Raw genomic sequence first — 14102 nt, 5'->3', positions numbered from 1 at the left:
GGCCTAGAAGTGGAAGTGGAAGGCTTAGACTCTCTAGGTTTGAAAGTAGAGTCCTTAGAAGGGATATTTGAAAAAGTGTTATTTTTATTTTTCCAAGAAGAGTGGTAGTAGTTATCCTTAGAAGAATTTTTGAAAGCATTTTTCCTTGCAAGTTGATTTTCAATTTTACTAGCAAGGTGCACCACATTTTCCAAAGAAGAATATTCTTGCAACTCTACCACGTCTTGAATGTCCCTTCGAAGGCCACTCACAAACCTAGCTATCTTAGCTTCCTCACTCTCATCCATATTAATTCGAATTAAAAGCGTGTCTAGTTGTTTAAAGTAATCATCCACACTTAGCGTGCCTTGATGAAACCGTTGGAGTTTCAACATTAGGTCTTTCCTAAAGTGTGGGGGTACGAATCTAGCGCGTAAACATGCTTTCAAATCGTTCCAAGAGACCACGGACGGCCTCTTGTGTAGGTCAATGTCCATGAGATATTGATGCCACCATTGCATGGCATAGTCCAAAAATTCTAAAGAAGCTAATCTAACCCTATGCTCATCTCTAACCCCATTTACATCAAAAATTTGCTCAACGTTAGCCTCCCATCCTAAGTATACATTGGGATCACTTTCACCACTAAAGCTAGGAAGTTTTACATTAGGAGAACAAGTGCCAGCCACATGTTGGCGCCTCTCTTCATGGTGATGATGCCTTGGCCATGCATTGTCTTCATAATAACCATGAGAAGAATGAGAATGTCTTGAAGAATGCCGAAGAGGAGGATGAGGTCTTCTCTCCCGGTTTTGATGGATTTCTTCACGGCTTAACTCCAAACTTTGGAGCCTTGCCTCCATTTGTCTTATCACATCAAGATAGTGAGCATTGGATTGCTTGGCATTCTTTAAGTCTTAAAAAAGGGCTGCTTTTTGAGGTGAGCAAGGTTTGGAGGATTCTCCACTAGAAAAATGAGCCATGATCACAAAATACAAAAACAGAAACAAAGAGTGAAAGAAACTTGTTAGACAAATAAAGTGAGATATAGGTTGCTGGAAAATGCCCAAGAAAGTACTCAAACCACTCCAAGAAAAGATTTTGTCCTCAAACAAGCCTTTCTTGTGGAATGGAGGAACTTCAAATGAAACAATGTCACAGCAAACCAACTTACTTAAAAACAAGTCTCCACAAAACTTTTAGAAGAACAAAAAGACAAGCAAGAAAAGGTATAAACAAGAAAAGCTAAACCAAAAACAGAAAGCAATGTATGACAAACTGGAAAAGAATATGAATGAAAGACAAGCAAGAAAATAAGGAACTCAATGAATAAAGAAGGCACACCAAAAGAGTCCTAAAGAAAAGTGCTAGAGTAGATTAAAGAAAACAGAAAACAGCTACTAGAAAAAAAAATTTAATGCAAACTGTGCTATGTTTATAGATTTAACTGGAATGATTGAAAGCGAACTGGAAAGTGAAAATTTAACCACAGAAACTTCAATGTCTTAACTCAATAATGGCACTGGAATGAGGCAAAAACAGTAAGCCAATTGAGAGAAATAAATTTTTCAAAATTGCTGCCCAATTACCGTATTTTTTTTGGCAGAATTGTACACTTTCCGTATTTTATTTATCATTTTTTGTGTACTTGGAATTTTTGAGTACTTCTTTTTGCTATGGTTTTGTAACACTTTGAAGAATGTAAATCCAAATTTTCACAAATTTCCCATGAGCCAATTAATTGCAGTAAATTGAAAACAGTAGCACGTTTGTAAGAAAACAGAGGAGCCTATTTAGGAATGAAAAACAGTATGATGAACTAACAAAGACATAATGGAAAGTATGTAAAGGAACTTGTATAGAATGAGAATACAAGCATGAACTCAAATCTAAAAATGAAAATGCACAAAGGATCAAGCAATAAACTCAAAAACAGAAAGTAAACCAAAGCAAGAAACAAGCAAAGCAATAAAAGTACTACAAGAAGTAATGACATTTATGGAATAACATGACTAAGACAAAACTTGACATGATTACAAAATTAAAAGACATATCACAAGATATAACAACAAGTGAAAGGAAGCTTAAGGTCAGCTCTAGGAAGGAGAGTGCCATTCCAAAAGAGCAGCCATACTCATATGAACAATGAGTGCCATAATCCTTTTCACAAACACTTGGTGTAACAAAAGAAAAACAGCAAGAAAACTCAAAATAAATCCTAAAACTGAATGGTAAACAACTTGAATTAAAGAGCTCTTGAAAGTAAAGTGCAATACAACTCAAAATTGAAGCAAAAAACAAGCCTAGACTCTAGATACCACATGATGTGAATGCAATAACAAGAATACATGATTCTTTGACATTCTTAGGAGCAACTTGAGTTGGTCATGAAATGACACTTTACTTAGAATTGGATCAATGTTCTAATTCAAGAACTCACCAAGACTTTGCACCAAACCAAAGCTCATATGGAAGTCCATATATTGTCAAATGGAATCAAACAACAAGGAATGAAGAACAACAATTGAAAACTAAACAGAATTGAAAGGTAAAGCTACTGTACCGAACAGAAATTGAAAGCTAAGCTAGGAAACACAAATGTAATCGGTGGAAAAGAATGAAGAACACTAAACATGGTAAAATACCGAATGGAGTTGAAAGAAATGAAAGGAAGAAGACTTATGGAGTGAAGCTTGCTGGATTGAGACTTGGAAAATGTAGTCACGCCACTTGGAGCCTTGTTCCAAGATAAGTGATAGAATGCCGCCACTTGAAGCCTAAACCCTAAACCCTAAACCCTAAACCCTAATTAGGTGTTTAGGGTTTAGGGTTTAGGCTTCAATCATTAAGAATACTTCTATGTTCAAACACCTAATTAGGTTTTTTGCCAAAGTCATGATTGAAGCCTAGAGGTGCAAAAAAAATTGAGAATGAATTAAAGACAGAGATTGTGGTAATTCAAATGTCCTTTTGAGAGTTTTCTGCTATAGTGAAAAAAAAAACAAAGGTGGTGGAAGGATTAAAAAATAGTAGCAGGGATAATATTCCCCATATGGGAAGACCTTCGAGAGCAAACCCTAACATAAAGATCAAAGGAAGCCTTACTATGTACGTTGGTCTCACATAAATGGAATCTTTCATTCTTAGTCACAATCTGTCATTGGATGTTTTAGATATGGTAGACCTCACATGATAGGTTTTATCCTCAACCAATTCTAGATGTGGCTTGCCCCATATGTGATATATGTGGTCATGCAACAAAGGGTTGTACAACTAAGTTGGTAGCAACCCCTTTTCGTGGAGTGCAACAAGTACCACATGGTATGAATTAGAGCATAGAGCAGCTAGTATAGTATTTGTCATTACTGTAGTCAAATCTTCATAATTGGATAGTCTAGCGAGATGTATGAGTTATATATTTGAGGCACACTTTCTATAATTTGATTTTGGGGCAACCATTTTTTGTGTCGTCTACTGTGTTAAGAACCTTAAGTTACTAATTGATGGGTTTGCATTTCATGACCGATTGTTTTGTTGATCAAGAGTGATCAAAGGCTTTGAAGAATCCAAATCCAAGTGTTTGATGCAAGGCTGGAGTTGCTATTGTGTTTAGGATAGGATCTGGGTAGTTTAATTGTGTAATTCACTCTTTGTTGAATCTAAAGCTAAAGTGTTTTTAAAATCTTTTAAGATTAAAGTGTTTTTCAAACTAAGTGAAAAACAACCTGTTGTTTTGTTGAAGCAACCGATTGTTTTACTCTTAGGTGCTTTTGAAAAGGTTGAAAACTGTTTTGGTTGGTTGACTTGCTGTCAAACCAAAACAATCGATTGTTTCGTGATTTCAATCGATTGTTTGTTTGAAAATCCTAACAGGATTCTGTTTTGTTAGTTGAGTGTGCTTTAAATGTTTTTCAACTGAATACGCTCCTGTTTTAAATGCTTTGACCAATCTTTGAAAGCTATAAATAGTTTGTTTATGTTTTATAACAAACAAGAAAAACATATTTGAGTTTTTCAGTTGTGAGAGATTGCTTTCAAGTTTTTGAACATTCACTTTTCAGCTTTGGTTTTCTCGAGAGAGAGTGGAATAGGATTACATCTGTATTGATTTCAAATTGTTCTGTAAACAAGTGTAATTTGTTCTGAATACTTTGTAATTTCTGGTGTTGTAGCCAAGGAGTGTTGTGTGCTCTTGAGGTTGTCAATATCAACATTCTTGGTGTGTGTTGTGCCAAAGGAAGTGTGTTTCTTTAAGGGTTCAAGGTCACTTCATTGGTGGTTTTGTGTGTAATCTGTATTAATTGCTTAGTGGATTGCCCAGTGGCTTATGGGGACTGGATGTAGCTATTGGTTTAAGAGTGAACCAGTATAAATTGTTTGTGTATCTCTTTTTTCCCTTAAAGTCATTTAAATTCAGTTGTTATTGCTTTACTGGTATAAACAACCGATTGTTTCGAAGAAACAACGGATTGTTTTTCAAGTGCTTTGTTGTTTTGTGCTTTATATCTTGGCTAACTGAATTTCTGATTGAGTTTCATACAATTCATCAGATTCAATGTTTCTCCCTTGGAAGGCTCTGATGACTTTTCACGACAAGTGCATCGCGTTTTCAGAAGTAATAATTTGTCCCTAAGGAAAAAGTGTGTTGAAAGTGGTTGTGTTGGCGATGATTAATTAGACAACAGGCAAAGAATTGGTTGCTTCAAGTTGAAAAAATAGGGATTAGGTTTCATCGTTCTCACTCTTATGTATTTTGATTAACACGTTAACATTATGTTCTTTGATTAGGTGACTTCCTACATTGCACTGATGGGGCTTATTGAAAAAATATAAAAATGCTCCAATTTGTTTGACGCATTCTCGCTCAAGCGAGAAAGGCGTTGTTTTTCGAAAAACTTCACTGGAGCATTTCTCACTCAAGCGAGAATGAGCTCATTTGAGCGAGATACTCCATTACTGAGTTGGATTTTTTTTTCTCTTTTTGTGTGTTTCTGGGCCTTTCAGCTTTCTCTTTTTAGCTTATATCATTCTTCTTTAGTCCAAATCTCCATTCTTCCCTAGAAACCTGAAATTAACACCAAATATGAGAATAAAACGCTCTTATTCAAATAAAGATCATAAAAAATGTAAAAAGGTATAAATTCATAAATTATAGATTATTTTATATGTATTTTAGCAATTAATACTCATAAGTGTCTATATTTTAATATGAAATATTACTAAAATTAGACACTTATCAGGCTCATGTGTTGTTTGTAAAAAACAATGATGGCTCATTTTTTCTAAGTACAAACAGTTAAACAAGTGAACAATCAAAAACATATATCTTATTCCTATTATTAATGGTCTAATTGACCAGTTGCATAGGGTAATTTTACTTTTCAAGATAGATCTAATATCAGGTTATCACCAAAATTTGGTTAAATATAAAGATATTTCAGAGACAACTTTCAAATCAAAGTATGGTCATTATGAATTTATGATTATATCATTGGGAGTTGCCAATTCTCCAACAATCTTCATGGATTATTTAAATCAAATCTTTCAAAAAATTTCTTAATAAGACTGTGGTTAAACTGATAAATGATATCTTAATCTACTTACATCCTCAAGAGGACACATGGAGATCATCTTAAAAATATCTTGAATATTCTAAGAAAAAAACAATTTTATGCAAAGTTGCCAAAGTGAGTTTTTTATGTTTGAAGTGAAACTTTTAGGATATGTCATCTTGGTTCAAGAGATATCAGTGGACCCTTCTAAGTTGAAGTTTTTCATTAGTGAGAACGTCGTAAGAATGTTTCTAAGATTAAAAGTTTTGTGGGGTTAACAAATTAAAGGTTTCTCCAAAATAAATTGAACAAAATTGACCATCCTTTTGCTTTGACATAGCATTTTGAAAGACGTTATGAAGAATTTTATGATGTTTCATATTTGTGTTCTAAAACAAGACAAGAAGGTTGATATTTATGCCTCCAACAATTGAAAGTGCATAAAAGTAATTATTCAATTCATGATTTGGAGTTTAAAGTGACTTTAGATATTTAGAGACATTACCTATATACAACCCGTTTTGATATATTTAGTTATCAAAATCAAAGATTTCGATATTTGTTTGATCACAAGGAGCTCAAATCAAGGTATAGAGGATGGCGGAAATTTCTAAAAGAATATGATGGCCAATTAATATAAATCATTTTAGAATTATAGTGTCTTGATAATATCTTGTTAGTAGCTTAGTCTCATGTTTGTTACTTATGTAATGACCTATTATAAATGTATTGTGTACATGAGCATATTTAGGTGTACACAAGCAGATTTAGGTGTATACGAGTAGATTCACGTGCAAATTTTATAAGTATAATGAAATAATTTTTTGAATGATTGAATTTTTGGAAATATCCTTATTTGAACCATAAATTAATGGAAATATTATATAGGTGTTGTAAAAAGAACTTAATTGATATTTTTTAAAAAGATAAGGCTTAATAAAATTTATAATAATAGAAAAATAAATTTAGTTCTATAAATAAAGTTAAAAAATATGACAATGATTATTAGGGTATGCTACAATAGTTATTGCAACTAACGAGTACTCAAACATTAACAACTAGGGTAAAAGTTCTCACAGTCATCTTATTCCCGAAGCATATCACTTCTATAGGTGATGTTTTAGGTTAGCAGAACTTAGGCTTACATGAACCCATATACTTTCACTAACTACACTACCCTTATTACATTATGTAGTCATTCATCCATATAGGATGTTTTTGTTATCTACTGAGCCTCTATGTGGCATTTAGCCCTTCTCTAACAATGTCATCTGCAGGAAATTCCACTTTGTCCTTAAAGTGTGAATATGCAATGTTGCGAATTGGGTTTTGTTACGTCTTGAATCTGTACAAGCCAGACCTCGGTCATCGGCCTGAGAGAAAGACATCGGACATTAGTAGACTGATAGCAATAGTGGGCCACGTAAGTTGGGTCCCACAAGCAATATGAGTTAACATGAAGTTAACACCCAGATACCAGGAAAAGACCTAAGTCACGAGAGGAACATGCATGGGGTGTGTATGGTACATTCGGGTACGACACAAGCAAGTTTTCCTTGGAGGTGCTGAGGCCCGTTAGGGTTAGGGTTTCCAAGGAAAGACTGCATGCATGACACATGAATACTTAGGACACCCATAGAACAGATGGCCTGCAACACTGGTGCATGAGTTGGTACCTTGGCGGCCATCCTGTTAGTCATTGCACTCTAGTAAAGGGAATTCTTACGTGCCAGATTACGCTAAGACTGTCTAATAGCGACGCAAGGACGTTCTTCCAGGAACCCTAGATATGGGTAACAAAATAGAAGTAAACCATAACTACAACCTATATAAAGGGTGCTAAGAACCCTATCAAGGTACACCGTTTCTAAGACTGAAACTACTTTATTCACTTACTGTTTCTTTGCCCCAGTACTGACTTGAGCCTTGGAGTGCAAATGGTCGCCAGGGCGCCCTTTTGTGTCTACAGGTACAACGTTCTTCACTAAGAGGAGGGCGTGAGAAGGAGGAGACAGGCGTGGCCTGGAGCTGTCGTTGGAGTCAAACGACAACCAAGTCAACCGGCGGTACATTTGTGGGGCCCAATAAAACTAGGTCTCACTCACAATTGTGCTAAGAGCTTACCAACAATATGAGGAATACGAGGCAAGGATCAGTCGTGACCGAAGGAGGGGAGAATGTTACCTTACAGCAAATGATGGAGACCGTATGTGCTCTTCAGCAAGCGGTAGCGACGTCTAGGGTCGACCAAGATTGTTTCTAGGTTGACCTAGCCACATCACAGGCAAGCAACAAAGAGTTTGCATAACCAATGAGGAACTGCACAGGAGTTTGCAACAGGTGCAAGAGCGCGCAATGGATGAGCGTGCCCCACCAATACCAACTAGGGCACACCCCATGTCATTCTCTCAGGCAATCATGGACGTTGTGATACCAGCCACTTCCATGGGCCCGAAGGTCACCTTCACAGGTGTAGAGGACCCAGAGGCTCACCTCACAACATTCCACACTCAGATGATGCTTTTAGGAGGTTCCGATGTTGTGTAATGCAAGCTATTTATGAGCACGTTGACAGGCGTAGTGTTGGATTGGTTCGTCAGTCTCCCTCATGGACACATTACTTCATTCGACCAATTCTCAACGTTGTTCAAAGAATAGTACCTTGTCAACAGGGCTCCCCCTCCGATCTCTTACGATGTCTTTGACGTAAAGCAATACCAGGGAGAGTCCTTGAAAGAGTTCTTAAATAGGTTTGGGTCCAAGTGGTGAGGCTAAACACCAAGGATGAAGCTATGACAGTGCACGCCTTCACCAAAGGAGTGCTACCAGGACCCTTCAACAACTCACTGATAAGATGTTGCCCAAAGATGTTTTGCGAGATCAGGCGTCGGGCTATGGCGCACATCGTCGCAAAAGATCGGGTCACAGAAAAACTCAGTAGCGTTGGCCCTGTCCGACCTCAAACAACCAGTCGACCTCAACCCATAAGGGTGCATGAGGCGACAACAAAGAAGAAAGACTCAGGAAAGCAACAACCATATGAGACAAGGAAGCCCCAGACCAGGACACGAACGAGGGAAGACGCACCCCCAAGACACAATTTTCGAGTAGAGCTCAAGGAACTAATCGCTATTCCTAACATAGCGGAAAGGATGAAGACACCCCCGAAGCCTGACAAAAAGTTTGGCCCCAGCAAGAACGCTTGGTGCGAATTCCACCAAGCCTATGACCACGCTATACACAACATCTTATCACTGGGGTACCAGTTGGACGACTTAGTGAAGAGCGGCTTCTTGATAGACTACCTCCAAGAGCCGTAGGGGGTTCAGGCGTTAGCAGTCCCAAGAGGTGATCAGGGGCACGAGGTGCCCATTCATGGTGAGATCAACACCATCTCTAGAGGGTTCTCAGGAGGAGGATGCACCGCCTCCAAGCGGGAGAAGTATGCACGAAAGGTGATGGCAGTAGAGGTACGGGAGGTAGATCAGACTTCCGATGTCAACCTCGTCTTCACCAAGGCCGACCGCTAGGACGTCGTTCCGCATGACAATGATCCAGTGGTGATTTCGATAGTAACAGCGGGAAGGAGGGTGCATCGTGTTCTCGTGCCTTTTCTGGTTACAATCAGATCAGGATGAATCCCAAGGACGAATGCAAGATAACGTTCATAACAGAGCTTTCTTGCTACTGTTATAAGGTGATACTCTTTGGGCTTAAAAATGCAGGGGCGACTTATCAAAGACTAATGGACATAGTACTAGCACGCATGATAGGGCGAAATGTCCAAGCATATGTGGATGACATGGTGGTCACCTCCCAGCAGAGGGAGCAACATGTAGCAGATTTAGAAGAGTTATTCACCACAATAGCTGAGTATAGATTGAAGCCAAACCCTGATAAGTGTGTGTTCAGGGTAGAAGTAGGCAAGTTCTTAGGGTTCCTACTCACAGAGTGTGGGATAGAGGCGAATCCTGAGAAGTGCGCTGCAATCATAGCAATGAGGAGCCCGATCTCAGTAAAAGAGGTGCAACAGTTTACAGGGCGCCTGGCCGCTTTGTCGAGATTCGTGTCAGCAGGAGGAGATAAGGGGCATCCCTATTTCTAGTGTCTGAAGAGGAATAGCAGGTTCGTATGGACCAAGGAGTGTGTAGAGGCGTTCCTCAAGTTGAAGGAGTACATGGCCAGTCCACCAGTGTTATTGGCTAAGGAGATGGGTGCAAAAAGTTTGTTGGCAGCAGATCAGCACTTCGGAAGGGATGAAGAGGAGTCATCGGTCGTTGACTCAGGAGACGTTGAAGACGCCCAAGATAAGCACATACCCAGTTTCTAGGGAGAAGTCATTGCAGGTTTGCCTAGTCGAAGGGGGCGAAACCTGGATGACACCCTACAAACGCTGCTTGAGTAATGGGATACTCCCGCTGGAGCCTACAGATGCTAGAAAAATCAAGAAAAATTTGAGCAAGTACACCTTGATCGATGGAGAGTTGTTGATGGAGATCAAGCTCAAGAGGACATGGAGGCCAATCAACAATATCAAGAAGAGGTGGAGGCACAAATGGAGGACGCCCATGGAGGTCAAAGTCCACCTCAAAGGATTACAAGAAGCATGTTCAAAGCTTTGGGAGCTAGAGGACATTTATTTTCTCTTTTTGTAATTTCTTTAGTTGAAGGTGCTTAGAGGGAAACATTAGAAACCTCTTTTGTTTTAGCATCTTGTAGGTTTTAATTAGGAGCTTTAGGGGGGGTGTATTAGTAGATAGGTGTAGGAGTAGAATAAGAGGTGCCAAAGGATGCTTGTTTTAGGCGCCGGTTTCTAGAATAGTTTAGGAGGGAATTTTGAATTGTTTTAGTTCAGTTTTTCAGCACCTTAAATAGAGGTGCTCTCCTTGTAAAATTCAGATTGGAATTAATCTAAGAAAACTCTGCTCAAATTTTGAGTGAGCATTGGAGAGCTTTTGGAGCCTTCTTCTCTAGTCTTATCTTGATGGATCATTGGAGTCCTCAAGTGGCAGCATCACTCTCATCTAGGAGCATTCCACACTTCTAGTGGCGAGATCATCCAACATTCTTCCATCTTCATGAGCACTCTCTTCTCCTTCCTTTCTTCTTTTTCAATTGTTCATGTTGCCTTGTGTTCTTGAGTTGTTTTGGTTCGGTTCTTCTATTTTCCAGCACCTATGTTCTGTTTTGTTTTTAATTCTGTTCGGTTCATATGATTAATTGTTCAATTCTGTTCGGTCATTCCAGTTTTAATCTCTTTGTTGATTCAATTTGACAATATTTGGTTCATCCAAATGAGTTTGGGATTTGGTACTAGTTTTTGGTGAGTTCTTGTCTTAGAACAATGATCCAACTCTAAGAAAAGTGCCTCTATAATGTCCAGCTCAAGGTGATTCCTAAGAATGTCAAGAATCATTCTCTATGTGGCTATTGGAATCACATCAGTTGTTCAGATATGGGTTCACTCACCCTATTCTAGTATGTGTAAGTGGTGAGCAGTGCACGCGTATTATGGCAGAACTCCATGAAGGGATATACGGGAGTCACATTAGTGGCCGAGCTCTCGCATCAAAGGTTATTCGCACAGGTTATTATTGGCCAACCATGAGAGAAGACTGCACAGGGCACACATCGGTGCAAGCAATGTCAACAACATGCTGATTGGAACAAGGCGCCTCCAAAAAAGCTCAAATCGATTTATAGCCCATGGTCGTTTCATACTTGGGAGATCGACATTCTGGGGCCTTTTGCTTTAGCGATGCGGCAGATGAAGTACCTTGTGGTTGCCATAGAATACTTCACAAAATGGATAGAGGCTAAGCCAGTAGCGCAAATCACAGCCCACAAGATCCAGCACTTTGTGTGGAAGAACATAGTATGCCGCTTTGGAATCGCATAAAGGTTGGTGTCTAACAATGGCACCCAGTTTCCAAGCCAACAGTTGGGCAAGTTATTTATACAACTGGGAATAAAGCAGGTGTTTGCAAGAAAAACGGGCAGGTCGAGTCCGCCAACCGAGGTCTGAAGAGAAGGCTGGAGAAGGCCAAAGGGACCTGGGAAGAGGAGGTCCCTAGAATTGTGTGGGCTTACCACACTACTCCCCAGTCCACTACCAAGGAAACACCCTTTAGCTTGGTGTATGGTTTGGATGCAATGATTCCTGTAGAAATCCAAAAGAACACGCCACGTTTCCATAACTTCGTGGCTGAAGAGTCCAATGAAGAAAGAAAGGTGAAGCTAGACCTACTGGATGAAGTAAGGGAGGAAGCAAGAATCAAGGCTGAAGCTTTGAAGAGAAGGGTGGAGTACAAGTACAACTCCAAGCTAAGACCTCGGCGGTTCTAGGTCGCCGACCTAGTGATGAGGAAGGCCCACCCATACCAGCTAGAGAACAAGTTGTCTCCCAAGTGGACTGGTCCCTTCAGGGTGACAGAGGCCCTCGGGAATGGAGCATACAGGCTTGAGATTTTACAAGGTGAAGCGATCCCTCGTACATGGAACGCGACTAACCTTAAGTTTTATTTAAGTTAAGTTATTGCATTGTACACAGTTTTAGGGGACACTTTTTTTCTCTTGTAAGGGTTTTTTAACAAAGTCACCCAATAAAATTTCAGTTATTTAGTTAAAGAGATATATGCTCAAGTATTTTGCACAACGCAGTTACGAATCTTTCCCTTGGGTTAGAAGTTTCAAGATAGGGATATTATGGTTTTTTGTGAACCTCCTTCTTGAGTGAGAACGTCAAGGTCGAACAGTATGGTTCGCCAGTTAAATCCTCTTTTGCCCTCAATGAGCGAGGACGAGGTCAGTTACGAACCTTTCCCTTGGGTTAAAAGTCTTAAGATGGGGATAGTATGGTTTTTTTGTGAACCTCCCCCTTAAGTGAGAACACCAAGGTCGAACAGCATGGTTCGCCAGTTAAATCCTCTCTTGCCCTCAAGGTCGAACAGCATGGTTCGTACGCACACCACCAATACCTTAAGGCATTAAAGATTGGAAGAAGGTGAAGCAGGTGGAAAGAAGCGTGCTACTTAAGGTGAAAATACTTGCTAAAGGCGTGGTCAGTAATGACTCTCTTTTTAACGTCGATTTGAGTGAGATCCACCCAGGATGCACGCAGGCAACCTGGGCCATGGTGTCCTCAAACCCCGCCCCAAAAGCATCAACAACGTCATTGGTGAGCTCTTCCTTAGTCTGGTTGAAGAGTTTGTCCTTGCGGGCTAGCTCTCCCTCCAGTTGGCCAAGTTGTACCTCCTGCTGAGTGACCTTCTCCTCGAGTCTGGCCATCTTAGCCAGCGACTGCTTAGCTTTTTCATGCAAGTCAATAACCTCTTTTCGGAGATCCAAGATCTTAGCGTGAGCATGCAGAGTCTCTTCGGACTTCTCAAATAGAAGCTTCTTGGTCTCCTCGTCAGTTTGGCGAAGGGAAGACACCTCTATATATAGGGCAGTTTCGCGCTGAGAAAGATTCTTGATCTGGAGGGCGTCTTGACCTGCAGCCTCCTTTAGCTTTTGCACCTCAGTCTGCAAGCCTTGCACCTTGGTTATAGTGAGGTTGAACGCGTCAAGGAACTTCCCAAGGTCGTTGGCTGCACGAGCTTGCAGGGAGTCCTCACCCAAGCTCCCCACCACCTCCCGATTTTGGAAGCACTTGAGGGCCTGTTGGAGGAAAGCGGGCAGATCAACAGCAGGAGGCATGTCATGATCACTTCCAAGGGCGTTTTCCCCCACCTTCGAGCACCACGAGGTCGCGGGGGGGAGGAGGAGTTGGAAGGGTTTTCTCTGAAGGAGGGAGCGTGGTCATCTGAAGCTGAGTGCGATGGAGCCACGACATCAACCGCTCTTTTCCTCTTGAAGATGAGGCCTGTGCAGATATCCTCGTCTTCGGAGGCAGTATGGTACCCGCAGGATTGAGGTACCGACATCGGCAAGAGCAGCCTGGCGTCGAGAGACCAACTCAGCCAATTTCCTCCTCTTCTCTGCATCAAGTGCCATATCTGCGCAAGAAAGTGACAATACATGAGAATCTAAGTTAACAGAGCATACAAGCAAAGACAGGTAAAGACATAAACAAATACCAATATGGGCTTTCAGAAATTTGGGGTGGTACTCATGTTTGATCAAGTCACTAGTGTTGAACACCGCGCCCAGGCTGGTGAGGAAGTCGCACACCTCACGATCGGATAGGCTCAAGTTCTCCAGACTCCTTGGCTTCTTGAGCCCTGATTTTTCCACCCAGTAAAGTGGGAATCCGTCCAACAAGGTAGGGTCATGCTTGTTGCAGCATATTTTAAAGAACTTCTTCTTGAAGCCTTTGTAGGACTGCTGGAAGAGAATTAGAAGAACTCTCCCCGCCACCCCATTGAAGCTCATCCACAACCTCTTGCCAGGATTTTTAGCCTCGAAGAAGTAGAGGAAGACATCCATTGATGGCGTATGGCCAAAGTGGTTGTAGAGGATGGCAAAAGCCCGCTCAAAGGCCCAACTGTTAGGATACACCTGGGCAGGGGCCATGTTCACCTCAGTTAGGAGCGCGTAGCTTGATCTGCTTGAAGATGGTGGAGTACATGA

Source organism: Phaseolus vulgaris, chromosome 3 (assembly GCF_051622355.1).
Source record: "Phaseolus vulgaris cultivar YP4 chromosome 3, ASM5162235v1, whole genome shotgun sequence".
Classification (NCBI taxonomy): domain Eukaryota; kingdom Viridiplantae; phylum Streptophyta; class Magnoliopsida; order Fabales; family Fabaceae; genus Phaseolus; species Phaseolus vulgaris.
The sequence above is the reverse complement of the archived record's forward strand: the minus strand, read 5'-3'. Positions refer to the sequence as shown.